This window comes from Lygodium microphyllum, chromosome 3 (genome assembly GCF_053477565.2).
Source record: "Lygodium microphyllum isolate KBCC chromosome 3, Lygodium_microphyllum_v1.1.10, whole genome shotgun sequence".
Classification (NCBI taxonomy): Eukaryota; Viridiplantae; Streptophyta; class Polypodiopsida; order Schizaeales; family Lygodiaceae; genus Lygodium; species Lygodium microphyllum.
Window position 1 is genome coordinate 119,307,566 of NC_141137.1, and position 15,173 is coordinate 119,322,738.

Below are 15,173 nucleotides of genomic sequence, written 5' to 3' on the forward strand. Positions count from 1 at the left end.
GTGGATCCATTGATGAATAGGCTTAAGAAGAAGGCTTTCTTTTGGGATTCCATCACTGACCAAAGTTTCAATGAGCTGAAATCTCTCTTAATTTTAGCACCTATCGTTGTATGCTCTGATTTCTCTAAGGAGTTTGTCATATGTGCAGATGCTATTGGAAGAGGCATTGGGACTATTTTATGCCAAGACCATGGAGTCATAGTTTATTAAAGCCAAAAGCTTGACAAGAAGCGTCAATTACATATTTATGAGCAAGAGATGTTGGCAATATTGCATGCTATTAAAAAGTGGTATAATTACATCTATGGTAGCCATTTCAAAGTCAAAAGCAATTATTGTGTGTTGAAATACTTCCTTTCACAACCAAATTTGTCTCCCAAGCAACGAATATGGTTAGATATTCTTCAAGGATTGGACTTTGAGATATCTTATATAGCTGGAAAAAATAATGTGGTGGTGAATGCCTTATCAAGAATGTGGGCATGTTCTATCTCTACCATTTCAACCATGCATAAAGATTAGATCCATGACATTCAAGAAGAGTATTTGCTTTGATGAGCAAGCATCCAAAATGATGAAGGAATTTCAGTAAGGCAAAGGAGAGAGTACCCAATTTATAGATGGCATAATGGTATTTTATGAGTACCTAAATTATAGATGGCATAATGGTCTTTCATGGGATCAAGGACGTGTTTTCTTGACTCCTCAATTATCTTTCAAAGACTGCATTTTGCAAGAAATGCACTCTTCACCTTGCGGGACATCATGGTTTGTTAAAAAAATTTGATAACATCCATAAGAGCTTTTATTGGAAAGAGATTTGGAGACTATGTCATGAGTTGTCTTCCATGTCAACAAAATAAAGATTTCACACTTCTACCTGGTGGTTTGCTTCAGCTACTACCTATTCCTCATGGGAAGTGGATTGATATTAGCATGGATTTCATAACAAGATTGCCTACAACAAAACATGGGTGGAATAGCATTTATGTGGTGGTAGACCAATTGACTAAATCAACCCCTTTCATTCCAACAAAGGCTCAATTTACAGCAAAGCAAGTGGTTGATCAGTTTTATGAAACATGTCTTTAAGCTTCATGGAATGCCAATGAAGATTGTGTCCAATCGTGATACCAATCTTATGGGCAGCTTTTGGAGGAGTTTGTTTTCTTCTATGGGGACTATTTTGACTCCTAGTACGGCTTATCATCCACAAATGGAAGGACAAACTAAAAGAGTCAACAAGTGGCTATAAGTTTATTTGCATCATTTTTACCATGACACACAAGACGCATGGGACCATTGGCTTCATCTTGCAAAATTTTGTTATAATAATACTCATTACATGAGTATTGGAATGTCTCCTTTTGAAGCATTATATGGCTACAAGGTTCAAGTGCCTTCTGCATTGTTTTATAATTATGTGAATCCTAATGCTCGTGAAGAGTTAGAGAAGATGGAGACTTTTATGAAACAATGCAAGGATAACATTGGAAAAGCTCAAGAGACAATGAAGGCCTATGCGGATGAGAAAAGAAGACATGTGGAGTTTGATAAAGGTGAATGGGTTTTCTTGAAGGTTCCAAAATCCCGTTATGCTTCTCTTAAGAGAGGACATAATAAACTTGCTCATAGGTATTATGAACCATACCAAATAATTAAGAGAGTTGGGGATCTTGCTTATCAACTTGATTCACCTTCAACTACATGTATTCACAACGTCTTTCATGTATCTCAACTTACGAAGTATGTTGGCCCTGAAATCCAAGTTCTTGAAGAACTAACTCCACTTGATGAAGATAGTTTGATCATTTATGAACATGAAAAGATTATTAGCAAGCAAGAGAAATTTTTAAGGAACCTAGTTCTTATGGGGTATCTTATAAAGTGGAAGGGTTTGCCAATTGAAGAATCTTCTTGGCAGTATGCTTCATATTTGGAACAATTTTTCCATGGCTCCTTCAAGAGGATAGTTCATTCACTGGATAGTAATCAACTTACTATAGTAAATTTTTGTTCTAAAGTTGAATGTTTTATCTTCATCAAAATTTGATTTTGATGGCATGGTTGATACTACATATTGTACTCTACATTTCTATACCTAACACATGGAAATTGAACACTTCTACTTCAAGATATGACCAAATTTGTACTATAGCCTATTTTTGACAGCATATAGCAGATTGTTCCACTTACATGGTCTTTCTTCATTGACTTATTGGTATTCTTCAGCATGGACTCCTATTTTAGCATGACTTCATCTACTTCAAGCTATTCTTGTACTCATCCTTGTATCTTGTCCCAAATTCAGCTTTGAGGACAACGCTCTTCTAGGCCGGGATGTCTTGTAATAGAGTAAAAATGCCTTCATACCTTAGACAATATTTAGTCTATTAGGATTAAGTATAAAAGGCTAAGTTGTAACTAGCCTAGTATCTTTTTTCCATTTTATAACATTTTATGTTTAAGGTCTCAACCTCCCACCATCTAAGAGGGTGCATACTCTTAGCCACAGTAGCTTGGGGTGCATACCATGCTGCAACCTCTCATCATTTGATTTGTAGCCAACAATGGTAATATCATTTCATGCCTAGCCACCTTGGCTATGGTTTCTTAGTTAAATAGTCTATTTATTGTATTTCTAATTTAATGGTTTCATCTAGGAATTAGCTTCTTACATTAATGAGGTAGGTAAGGATATGTAAGTGTTTGGATATATTGATGGAGATTGGATTGGTAGCATATCTGATGGAAGATCAACCAGCAGATTTATGTTTTTCCTTGATAGTAGAGTGGTAGTTATGTGGAGTAGAAAAAAGCAACCTACAGTTACTTTATTGAGTACAATGGCTAAGTACAGAGGTGATGCTATGGCAGCATGTGAGGTGGTATGGCTGCAAAAGTTATTGGGTGATTTGGATGAACAAGGAGGTGGTCTAGTTGTCATCCACTATGACAACATGAGCAACATACAATAAGCTAGGAACCTAGTGTTCTATGCTAGGATAAAATACATTGAGGTGTATTTGTTGAGAAATGACAAATGATGTATGTTGCAAGAAGAGATGTCTTGAATCCCATATGCACAGAGAGGAGAGTGGAACAACCCAACTACTATAAAGCATTGTACTTGACTATCACTTTCAAGATGAGTAATGCAATGTCATGATGCTGTGTACTTTTAGTTAATGTCATTATCATTATCAGTCTCTTACACAAGATTGTTTTTATGAGTCCAAGCTTCCATCTTGGAACCTAATTCACTTGTGTAACATTTGGTCTGGTCATTATCCATGCCACTATGAGCTTAGTCTTCATCTTCCAACCTCCATAGCTGCCATGCTCTAGATTTGTGTTTTCAACATGGTACCAGAGCTTAGCTGAGCATGGCATAGTTCCATACACTACTTCTCTATCTCTCTTCACCTCTGGTCATCTCTGTCACATCCAGTTCATGACTCCATTTTCAACTTCACCTTCAACTGGACCTTCAATGTGTCTACCGCCATAGCTAGAAAACTGAGAGCTTGACTTTTATCATCAACAGTGATTTTAACACTAAGCTACACTCTTTGGAGCTCACTATAGATCTAGAAGTGCCCATGTAAGCTAAGAAGTCATCCACAAAGATTCAAGAGAAGACCAAGACTCCATACCCATCTTACCTCAAGCTTTCTTTTCACTTCATTTTCACACCTCTCTTAGCTCAAGGAAGTTCCTGCAACTCTGATTTGGTGATTCACTCAGTTTCTATAGCAAGTTCTTTTCCATCAAATCAGAAAGAAGGGAGAAATCACCAACAATATCAAGCTCAACATAAAGATCTCAAATCCTCAAGCATGGTATCTATTGATACTCAACTAGTGATATTTGGCACTAATATGCTTGTGTTCTTGGGTAACTCACTTTCTGGTATTATCTCAGCTATTTGAAGCTGATCAACATGGTAGAACTTAAGCAAATAGCCAAGTTAAATGGAGAAGACTTTCATGCCAGGAATGAGAAGACCATGTACCACCTTATGGGGAAGGACTTGTGGGACCTGTTTGAGGATGATGCAAATAGCAAGAAGGAAGATGATGAAGACAGGTTTGTTGAAGAAGACCAGCTCAAGACAAAGGAGTGGAAAAAGATGAACAACAAGGCTCTAGGCATCATTTCCTGGGGACTATTTGATGATGTATTGCACCATATCTCTGGCATCAGAGATGCTAAAAAGGATTGGGATGAGCTTGTTGAAAGCATATTTGGAGGTCAAGCCAAAAACTCTAAGGTCAAGTTGTTAATGCAGTTCTATAAGATTGACATAAAAAATATCACTTCAATGACTATGCATATTAACAAATTCAAAAGTCTAAAAACTCAACTTGCCAGTTTGAAGAAAACAATAGATGAAGATGAAGCCATTGTTGTACTCCTTGCTAATGTAAACTAGGATCCTTATGAAAATCTTGTCTCTACTCTCAACAATGTACCTAATTTGTCACAGAAAGATATTGAGCACTCTCTTCCTGATGAAGAGAATAAACAAAAGACAACAATGCAAAAGATGGTGTCTCATAATCTAGGGAAAACCTCTTGTACACCATCAAAGAAGCTGTTGGACCAAAAGGCTGAGACTAGGGATTCAACTCCGACAACAAAGATCGGATGACATGTCATTATTGTGGTAGGACTGGCCATATAGCTAGTGAATGTTTCCATTGTAAAAGATCACAACAAATGCAAAATTGTTACCATCATAATCAGTTCATGAATGAAAGAGAAGGAGAAGAAGATGCTTCCACCATCAACAACAACTCTGACACATTGTTTTGAAGAAATTATCTTTCCCATAGTGGATTTTCTGTTTCCCTTAGTGAATTTTCCTTGTAAAACAAAACCCTTGCCAAATATGTAAAGTTTCAAGCTTTAACTTGACTAGGCTACCTATGAGCTAGTCTCTCAGGCCATGTCATCATGTATGGGGGGCAAAAGGCAGCAAGTGTAGAAACTCATCATTTGAGGGGGGGTGTCGAGAAATGGCAAATGATGTATGCTCCAGGAAGAGATGTCCTGAATCCCATATGCATAGAGAGGAGAGTGGAACAACCCAACTACTATAAAGCATTGTACTTGGATGTCACTTTCAAGATGAGTAATGCAATATCATGATGCTATGTACTTTTAGTTAGTGTCATTGTCATTATCAGCCTCTTACACAAGATTGTGTTTATGAGTAAAAGCTTCCATCTTGGAACCAAATTCACTTGTGTAACATTTGGTCTGGTCATTATACATGCCACTATGAACTTTGTCTTCATCTTTCAACCTCTATAGCCACCATTCTGTAGATCCGTGTTTTCAACAGTATTACCACTTTATGAGAGAGAAGGTACTTGCAGGAGAGATTGAGTTGATATATGTCAACACACATGATTAGATAGCTCACATTTTCATAAAGGCATTGGGTGCAAAGAAGCTTTGAAATTTTTGAAGCTTACTTGGAGTTGCCTCAATACATGCAGATATTGATGATAGACCACCTAGTTAGATGAGTCCACATGTCTACACTTAGTATGTTGATGGTCATTATGATCTTCACATGGCCACTAACTTATCACTTATTATATTTGGTTTATTGTACCTACCTATAGCTAGCATAGTTATAGCGCCAATTGATTAGTATAGTCAGCTATATACTGTTTGACTTACTAGGCCATTTTCCTTTGTGTTGTATCTTATCTATACTTTGTGTACATTGTATTGTATGTGAAAGAAGAAGAAGAAACCAACAAGAAAATATTTTAGCATCTATCTCTCTTCTTGTATTCTTGAGTGAGCTTTCTCTTGTGTGTATGGTATGTGTTTAGCGTAGTGGTTTAAGCAAGTCCCCCCACTACATGATTTATAACATACTAGAGATAGATGTTAGCCTGATCAATTTGAGCCCTCCATGCACTATGTCATGGTGATAAATTCTGGTGAGTTCCTTTCTTATGAGGAGGCCATGTGCAGAGGTAATAGTCAATCTTGGGAGAGAACCATGTAGTCAAAGTATGAATCATTGTAGAAAAACCATACATTGAATTTGGTTCCTTTTCCTAATGGAATAATGCATTGCTCTGCAAGTGGATATACACATTGAAGAGTACCCCTAGATGCCCCAAACTAGCATATAAGGTTAGATTTGTCGTTAAGGGTTTTAAGCAAGAGGATGGTGTTAACTTTGATGAGGTATTTTCTCCTGTAGTCAAGATGACTACCCTATGCTTAGTGTTGGCCTTGGTTGCTCAGTTAGATTTGGATCTCTATCAGATAGATTTTAAGGCTGCTTTCTTACATGGGGACTTTCATGATGAGATTTATATGCAACAACCTAAGGGATTTCAAGAAAAGGGCAAGGAACACCTAGTGTTCAAGTTGAGAAAGAGCCTTTATGGTCTTAAGCACACACTTCGAGAATGGTATCATAAGTTTGATGCATTTATGCAGTCATAGTTTTACTTTCATTGTGATATGAATCTGTGTCTCTACACAAAGAAGGCTTGTGATGGCAGTCTTATTATCTCAGTATTTTATGTGGATGATATGTTGATTGCTTCAAGAGCTCATGATGAGCTGGATGCTTCAAAAACACTCACCCTGATATAGCATTTACAGTGGGAGTTGTGGTACGCTGTCGTGCTGTTGCGCATCCGAGCCGTAAACACCTCCATTTTTTGTTGTGCATTTGTGTTATCTTTTCACGTGTGTTTCATTGTGTTTGATTGCTGCATTATCTTTCCATCCTTTTCTGTTCCCGCATCCAATGTACATACTCCACTTGTGTGTTTGTGTTTGTGTGTGTTTTTGTTTGTGTGCGTGTTGTGTGTGTGTCAGAAAAATATGAAAAACTGATGCCAAAGAATATAATCATGCTGTCAATTTCAATGAAGAACTCCAAGAAAAGTGCAGGAAACCGTGGAATCAAAGGAAGCTATCTAAAAGCCGACATTTAAGCTAAGAAGACAAAGGTTGCACGTGAACAAGGTCAACGTAACATGCGGGACAATGAAGCTGAAACTGTTTTTACTGGTTTGTCCCAGCTCAACACTGTGTTGTGGAATGCAATGCTCACAGCATATGTAGAGCAGGGACAAGACAAAATATCTCTAGAATTGTATTGCCATATGCAAGAGGAACATGCAATTCAAGATGAGATTACATTGATGACTGTTCTGCAAGCCTGCTGTGAAGTAGGAGAATTGGAGGCTTGTAGGAAACTGCAATTTTGATGCTATATCTACAGGTTATGAGATGAACATAGCCCTTGCAAATACTCTCGTTTGTGCTTATGGGAGTTGTGTAAACATGGCAGATGCTCAGGAAATATTCGATGTACTTGTCCAGCCTGATTCTGTGTCATGGAATGTGTGCATTGCTGGCTATGCACAAGAAGGAAATTGTAATGCTAGTTTTCACATGTTCCAGGAAATGCAGTTGGCAGGTTATGATCCAGACCAAGTGACCTTTGTGTCTCTTCTTTCAGCTTGCAGTCACTGGCTTTGTCACCGAAGGTGTTGAGTGTTTCAAGTCTATGAGCAAAGTGTTTGGTTTACATTCAGACTCGAAGCATTATGCCACTATGATAAACCTTCTTGGATGTGCATGCGATTTTGAGAGGATACAAAGTTGCTTGTTAGGAATGCCTATCAAGGCAGACTTAGCTATTTGGTTGCGCTATATTGGAGGCGAGGACTGGTTGTTTCTGGGGGAGGACGATGCGCTATGGGGGGGACATCAAGGCTTTCTTAGGATCCGAAGGCCCTGACACGACGGAAAAACTTCAAAACAGCACCTGCCGAAGGCCAGCAAAAGGCGTGTATAGCCGACGAACAGAAAATAGGAAGCGAGGCGGAACCTCGGCCCTCTGCACAAGTTGGACAACGTTCAACCAAGAAGAAATCGAAGAAGCCACATGAGGACGGGGTTTCAATACCGAATACTGATCCGCTTCTGGATGCCAATGACAGTATGGAAGAAAGAGATCCTATGAACTCTAGGACAATATACGCAGGTGGAATACCATACTACTCTTCCGAGGATGACAAACTGTAGTTGGGGAACACTGCAAAAGCTCTGTCACCTAAATCTAGCCAACATGGCTGTTTGCTTGTATCGGATCTATGATTCCATCGTTTGTCGCATAATTCTTCACAGCATGCCTGAATTTCAGCTCCTGAAGCCATGCGAAAGGGGAAGCTTTTCCTGGGGGCTTGCTTGCCAGATTGGTGGAGCTCTTTAAAAGTGCGAGACCGAGCTCTAATATAGGAAAATTTTCAAATTCCAGTATGACGGAACATGTTCGTGGCAGGACAGCAGATTTCTTCTTCATGGCACCTAAGTTGTTGGATTGGGATGGAACATGCCCAAATCTGAACTGCAAGTTTATGGGGAAGCTTGTATTGCTGTGGAGAAGATCTACTCTCCAAATTGTGCAGACGTAATGTCAGATAAGCAAAGGAGCTGAACTTGCCAGTCTTCTTGGATATACATGGAGATTACAAGTTATTTTTCTAAGGCAATATGCCTATAACTGCAGCTTCTTGTCAAGAGTAGTTGGCAGCTTCTTTGTTGTAATTCGCTTGGCAAGCAATATAGTGATCTTTGGCATTAAAAAAATTGAGATCTTCTTGTTAGCCTCGTGCCTTGCAGCATCTTGAACCCTGTGTTCAGCAGCTCTTGCATGAACTCCACGACAACGCTATATGGCTACACTTGGCCTGCAACATTGGAATGCCATGAAGGGTATCATGAGGTACCTAAAAGGCATCACATGTATGAATGATAGTTAAGATATTATCCTTATCGTTACATTGGCTCCAACTATATAAGACATGAAAATAGTAGAAATTCCACTTCTAGGTATATCTTCATTTTTGCAGGAGGTGCTCTTTCTTTGATGTCGAGGGTGTAGAAATGCATGGTCTTATCTATTATTGAGGCAGAGTATGTTGCAACCATTGAGGCTTGCAATGAGGCCCTATGATTGAGATATTTGGTGACAAACCTTGACATTATTGTTACTCCTATACTATAGTCGCATTCTATGAGTGCTATTTAGTTGGCCAAGAATATGGTCTTCCATGTAAAGAAAAAGCACATTGAGGTGCACTATTACTTCATTAGGGAGATGGTAGAGGACAAGTCTATTGAGCTTGTCAAGATCTAGAGACTAACGAGAATCCTGCATATCTGGTCACTAAAAGTCTCTCAGTGGAACCTTTTTCTTTCCTTAAGAAGATGATGGACATGGGATAAAATGATGTCTATTTGTCATCCTATTGTACTTTATGGAAGTAAAGGCAAATGTGCCTATGTCACCCTATATTTTCTTCATACACTATGACTACACACGTACACTATAGGTGGCAAGTACCCATCACTATCACTTTATTCTTTATTCTTTCTATGACTAATGAATAAAGGAAGACCCGGCCACACATTGTGACTATTTGAGTTCTCACATCTTGTCTTTGTGTGTGTGTGTGTGTGTGTGTGTGTGTGTGTGTGTGTGTGTGTGTGTGTGTGTGTGTGTGTGTGTGTGTGTGTGTGTGTGTGTGTGTGTGTGTCTTTCTCGCTGGCTCCACTTGCCATAGCTCTTACTTTGCTCTTTCTTTCAGTTGTGCACTTCCACTCTAGCTCTACCTTTCACTTAGTATAAGTGTTTATATTTGGATAAATATTTATATGTGTGTATGTGTGCATGCCCACTAGCATATGATTTTATATCCATACTATGAAGACAAATGAGATCCTGTGACTACATGTATTCAATAGCCTATACACAGGACATGACAAGATAGTTGTAGGAGGAGATCTAGAGAAACTAGCAAGTTTAGAATTAGTGGTTTAATTAGAGTTTAGTCACATGTAATGAGGTTGAACTCAAGAGGAGATGGAAAAGTCAAATAAGTCGGTGACTATGAGTAAGAAGGCATGTGACCCTATGTAGGGGGTAAGTGGGAAACTTGTAGGACTTTCTTGTAGGAGGGTAGAAAAGGGAGGAAAAAGAGAAAAAAGAGGGGAGCATTTCATCATGAATGATAGGCAAACATTGTTCAAATTAGGCTTGGAAAAAACATGGAGAAGAAGGGGGTTGAAAACTCATGAAAGTTGGAGACTTTGATAAAGAGACAGAGGACTAAACACTCCTGAACCTTCAAGGTATGGTTTGAGGTAGCCAAGGAGTGAGTTTGTTGCTCGTATGAACTATGGAAAATAGGAAAAGTCAAGGTATTCAGACTTAGTAGTGTTGTTCTAGATTTTCATCATGCTTTTTTGCTCTATAGGATCAAATATTGTTGCTTATCCTTGGTTGCAACTGGTAGAGTTGAAGAACCCTCTTTAGGGTTCTTTTGGGACTACCTAAAGGAGTTATTTTACTATTGTAATACATAGGATAATACTAGGTTGAAGTGTTGTAAGCAAAGAATTCAAGTGTTTATGGCTCGATACAGGTGCTTTCTTTCCAAAAGGCTTGCCCGGGTGCGTAAAGACAATTTCAAGATAGATTTATATTCTGAATACCTACTACTATAGGTGAGTCTTGAGTGTGAAAAGAAATATTTTTAATCCAAAAAATCAAGAGTTTTCAATAGTATCTGGTGGCTATATGCATCATCCCAACTATTTAGAATGATCTAGAAGCATTGTTTTGAACAAAGTACATTGTATTACTAGTATAAGCTCCTTTTAGGTTGTATTACTAGTATAAGCTCCTTTTAAGTTGAGATAAGAGTCTGAGCTATTATCTCATGAAGAGTTTTGTCTAATCCATCGACTTGGATGCAAAGATTCTTGGCCTAAATTATTTTGTTCAATTATATAGAGGAGAGTTTATTAAGAGTTGTAGTATATTGCATGGAATTATTGTTAAGAGAACTTGTTATAGTTTTATTTAATCTAATTCACAGAATTTCTTAACTCTCTTTCTCTCCTTATGTCCTGAACCCCTATAGTTAGGCCTTTAGATGTACATGCTTTGACATTGGTGAATGTGACATAAAGTCTATCAAAAGGATTGCAAACACATGGGAGATTCATTAGGTTTTGGTTCTTCTACATGAACTAGTGTGATATGAGACAAGTGCTATTGCTACTATACCAGCAATGGCAACAAGAACAAAGATGGTGAGACTTTGATAAGCTTGCTATTGCATTTGCTGGTAGTTGAACATGAATTGAAGTAGTTTAATGGTCATAATGTATCGCCTTATCTTGTGTATGTAGTAAAAATGGATCTTTTTGGGGTTCCATAGTATGCATGGAGCTAGTACTTTGCTCCTCTTACCGTGTAGGCACTAAAAGATCAATGTGTAACTTTGGATAGGGAATATTCAAATTGGACGAAATTTACAAAAGCTCTAAGAGAGGATTTTTTTCTTGAAGACATTGGTTTGGTCACACACAAGACATTTATGGATTGGGTTAGAAGACCCAACAAAAGGTGTTGAAGCTATTACTTTGGTGTGAGAATTTGAGAATTGGTATGCACGGTTGGATAATGTTCAATAGCAATATTTAGAGGGTCAAAAAAGTGAATTATTTTTTAAAGTTATAGATCTAGCCTTACAACAAAAATTGGGGGACTGTTTGGAAGATGAGACAATGAAAACAAGGTTGAACTGAGTGGTTGCATGTATTAGAAGGTATGAATATGATTGTTAAGAAGGATAGAAGGAAATTGAGATTGGGTAGAGGGCCTATGCTTGTTGCTGCCTCTAGCAAAGCACTATAAATTTGTCAAGAAGGGAATTGGAGAGAGAGAGAAAGAGGAGAGAGAAGACTACAAAAGAGAGAGAAGAAGTGCAAAAGGGAGAGAAAGAGAGTTACAAGGAGAGAGAAATACTAGAAATGGAGAGAGAAAGACAAAAAGAGGTAAGAAGCCATTGAAGTTGTGAGTAAGGTAATGGGGAGAGAGACAACAATGTATTAATGTTGCAAAAGATAAGAAAATTTACATGTCCCTTCATTTTATACCTATGTCAGTGTGATATGGTATTACTTTTATTTTCACACTAAACGACTATTCTTCCCAGCTTCTTACAATCCATCCCATCCCAAAGGTTTTTGCCTTAAAAAACAAACTTATAAAGATTGGGAAAGGATGGATGGAATAGAGTACTACTTTGTTTTCAACTTTACAAATTGGGAATTGAATGAAAGATTAAAGACTTATGGAGTGAAATGAAGGAATGAAAGCAAGCCTTAGCTATATACAAGATCAAGAATGCTTTAAAAGTACTTGGAGTCTTAAAGTCTTTAAATAATGGACTAAAAAAGAAGTAGACAACTTGTTGTAAGAACAGACCCTGCTAGATCAAATCTACCATAACTTCTGGTAGAAGTATCCAAATGAAGTGTGCCACATGTCAAAATGTAGCTCTTGAAGAGTACTTTTACTTATGTAGGTGGCATAATTCTAAAAATTAGGCAGAATAAAAACTATTCTAAAATAGTATGCTGTCAGGTCCTTGTCTGCATCATAACTGGCTCCATAGTTAGTAAGCTTCAGCCACCATCAATGTGTCTCGTAGGTAAGGAAACTCATCTAGTAAGAAAAGGAAGATATTCAATCATATTTGATGATGCTCATGCTTGCTCCTCCTCTCCCTTTATGCTCAGAAATCTTCAAGTCTTTTAATCTCCCTTTTTTCCCCCTAATATCCGCTAATTTTCCCTTCTTCGGTCTATTTTTGACCCTGTCCATGGCTTCTTGATCCAAATTTTATGAGTGCATGCTAAATTATACATGCATTTCTTCCCATCTCCAAAATATCCACCACTTCCACTAAAAATCTCTTCCCATATTTGCCTTCTACCACTTATTACTTTTCCACTCCCTAAAAAACCCCATCTAAAATATCGCAACTCCCTACTTCTAACTCCATCTCAGCATAATCAAATACAATTTTACGATCTTATTTTTATTAATTTTTTATGAAACGTATTATGTGATATAGAGCCAAAGCCCTTCACTTTACATGAGAAATAGTGTAAAAATAGCTCAAAATAAGCAATTATCATTCCTCCCTCACTAACTTTAGTGAGCTCCCATGAACTAACATAGAAGGAACGACTCCGGTCTTCAAGAATTACTTCAACAATGGTAATATCCATGAAAGTGGCAAAGCCAATAACTATGAAATGTGAAAAATATATACTCTCCCCCTCCAAGCTGCGAGCATCCCTACAAGCATAGCTACAAGATCTACAAAAGCGCACATAAAAGACTAGTAGACACTAACACTAAATAGATAGAAAAGCATATGAGTGTCATGTTATAGAATAAGCAAACAAATTAAATATGACACTTAAAAAGGTTGAAACATGTACAATCTAATCGTCCCTTGACTCACTCTCCCCATTAAAGTGCATAACTTAGTTTCATCCACGGCATATAGTATACCAACTAGAAAGCATTCTAAAGCTGCTAAACAACAATAATCCCTCTAGGTAAGAAAGTACCACACTACTTTCATATTAGAAATATTTCTTCAAAAATAGCATCATTAAGAAGGACATTACTCAACAAAAAACCCATACAAGGCTAGCTAATATTACAATACCAAATAGGACTCCTAAGGTTTAATTGCCAACCCACCATGTTCTACTAAAACAACCCAAAAGGTCAAAAGAGTATATATATTTATTCCTCATCCCAAAAGGTCCCACCCCAAAGAGATGCAAGATATTAGACACAAGGCAGCACCTATCAAGGAAATCCCCATAGCTTGCTACCACAACTTTAGAGGCAATGGTTATCTTCTTTTGGGTTTTTTATAAAAACCCTTTAGTCTTTAAGATGTTTTTTTAAAAAAATATGTTCTTTCTTTCAAAGAATAAATAGATAGACTCTCTGGAACTTAATTTAGGTTAATTCGGGTTTAGGTCTTTTTTCTTAAAGGAAACAACTAGAAAGCTAGGAATGCATCACTAAATTAAATGTTCAAGCATTCCAGCTCAACAGTTTCACTTGAGGAATCTAATCTAGCACATAATGTTAATCATGCTGCTTAGGAAAATGAAAGACAAGGATAACCACCAACTTAGCATCTCTCATCCATGCTACCCCTGGTCAAAATTTTGTGGAGAGAATCTTGTTGCCTAGCTACTTGACATCGCTAAAAGAAGCGATAAAGAGAAGGGAATAAACTCTATTAGATTCCTAATCAGGCACCACATATAATGAATTTCACTAGGTCATGCACACACATCACCCCCTTCGATCACTTCTTAGTGCTATTATCCCATCCCATACTAAATCCTTGTATGTGTTTAGGTGTTGTTAGTGTTTTTTTCAATAATGATCTATTCCTAAATGCTAAATCATTCCAACCAATTGATATGTCCTTATGCATTCTTCATTTCAAAAGAGCATAGATGTGTTTAGGTTAAGTAACGAAACAACCTGTACATAAAAGCTAACATTGCAACTCTAAAGTATTGTTGAGATAAGCACGTAGGGGTTTTCAAATTTTGACAATTATCAAATCTGCATAGAACTCAACCACTAACCACCACTAAACCATTAACATGTTAGATCGATAAATAGGAAAACTCCTTGACAAAAGCGGCAACCTAGCCAAACTTTATTGTCAGAAACTTATAGCACTGAAGGAGTATCCCAACCGTCTAAACAAAACAAAAGAATCTAAGAAAACAAAACATCTAAACAAAAATCCTCGCATCCTCTAAGATCCTCTAACACAAATAGTAAACTGAGCCCCAAGATCATATATACTATCAAAATCAGACCTATCAATGAAACTATTATCTAGAGGATGCTCCTGAATGGCCTCCAATATAGGCACATTAGAGGTCATAGATCCACTATTAGGTGCATCACTAGAATTTTTCATCATCTCATGGAGTAGAGCATCAACTGCATCATCAACATAAGGCATAGCTGCCACAGGTAAACATCCCAAAGAGAGTAACCTACTGCAATGTCCATGTATTGACAAATGTGGTCCCAATAAGGAAAACTATAGTCTAATTGAAGGTCTAAATATGATGGAGTCAGACAGTAGACAATAGCTTGATATTTGGCAAACTCATGCTGCTCTCTATCCATCCAGTATTGACGAATACCATGCTCATGGAAAAAAAACTAGCATAATCATGACGTTGATAACTATAACTGATAG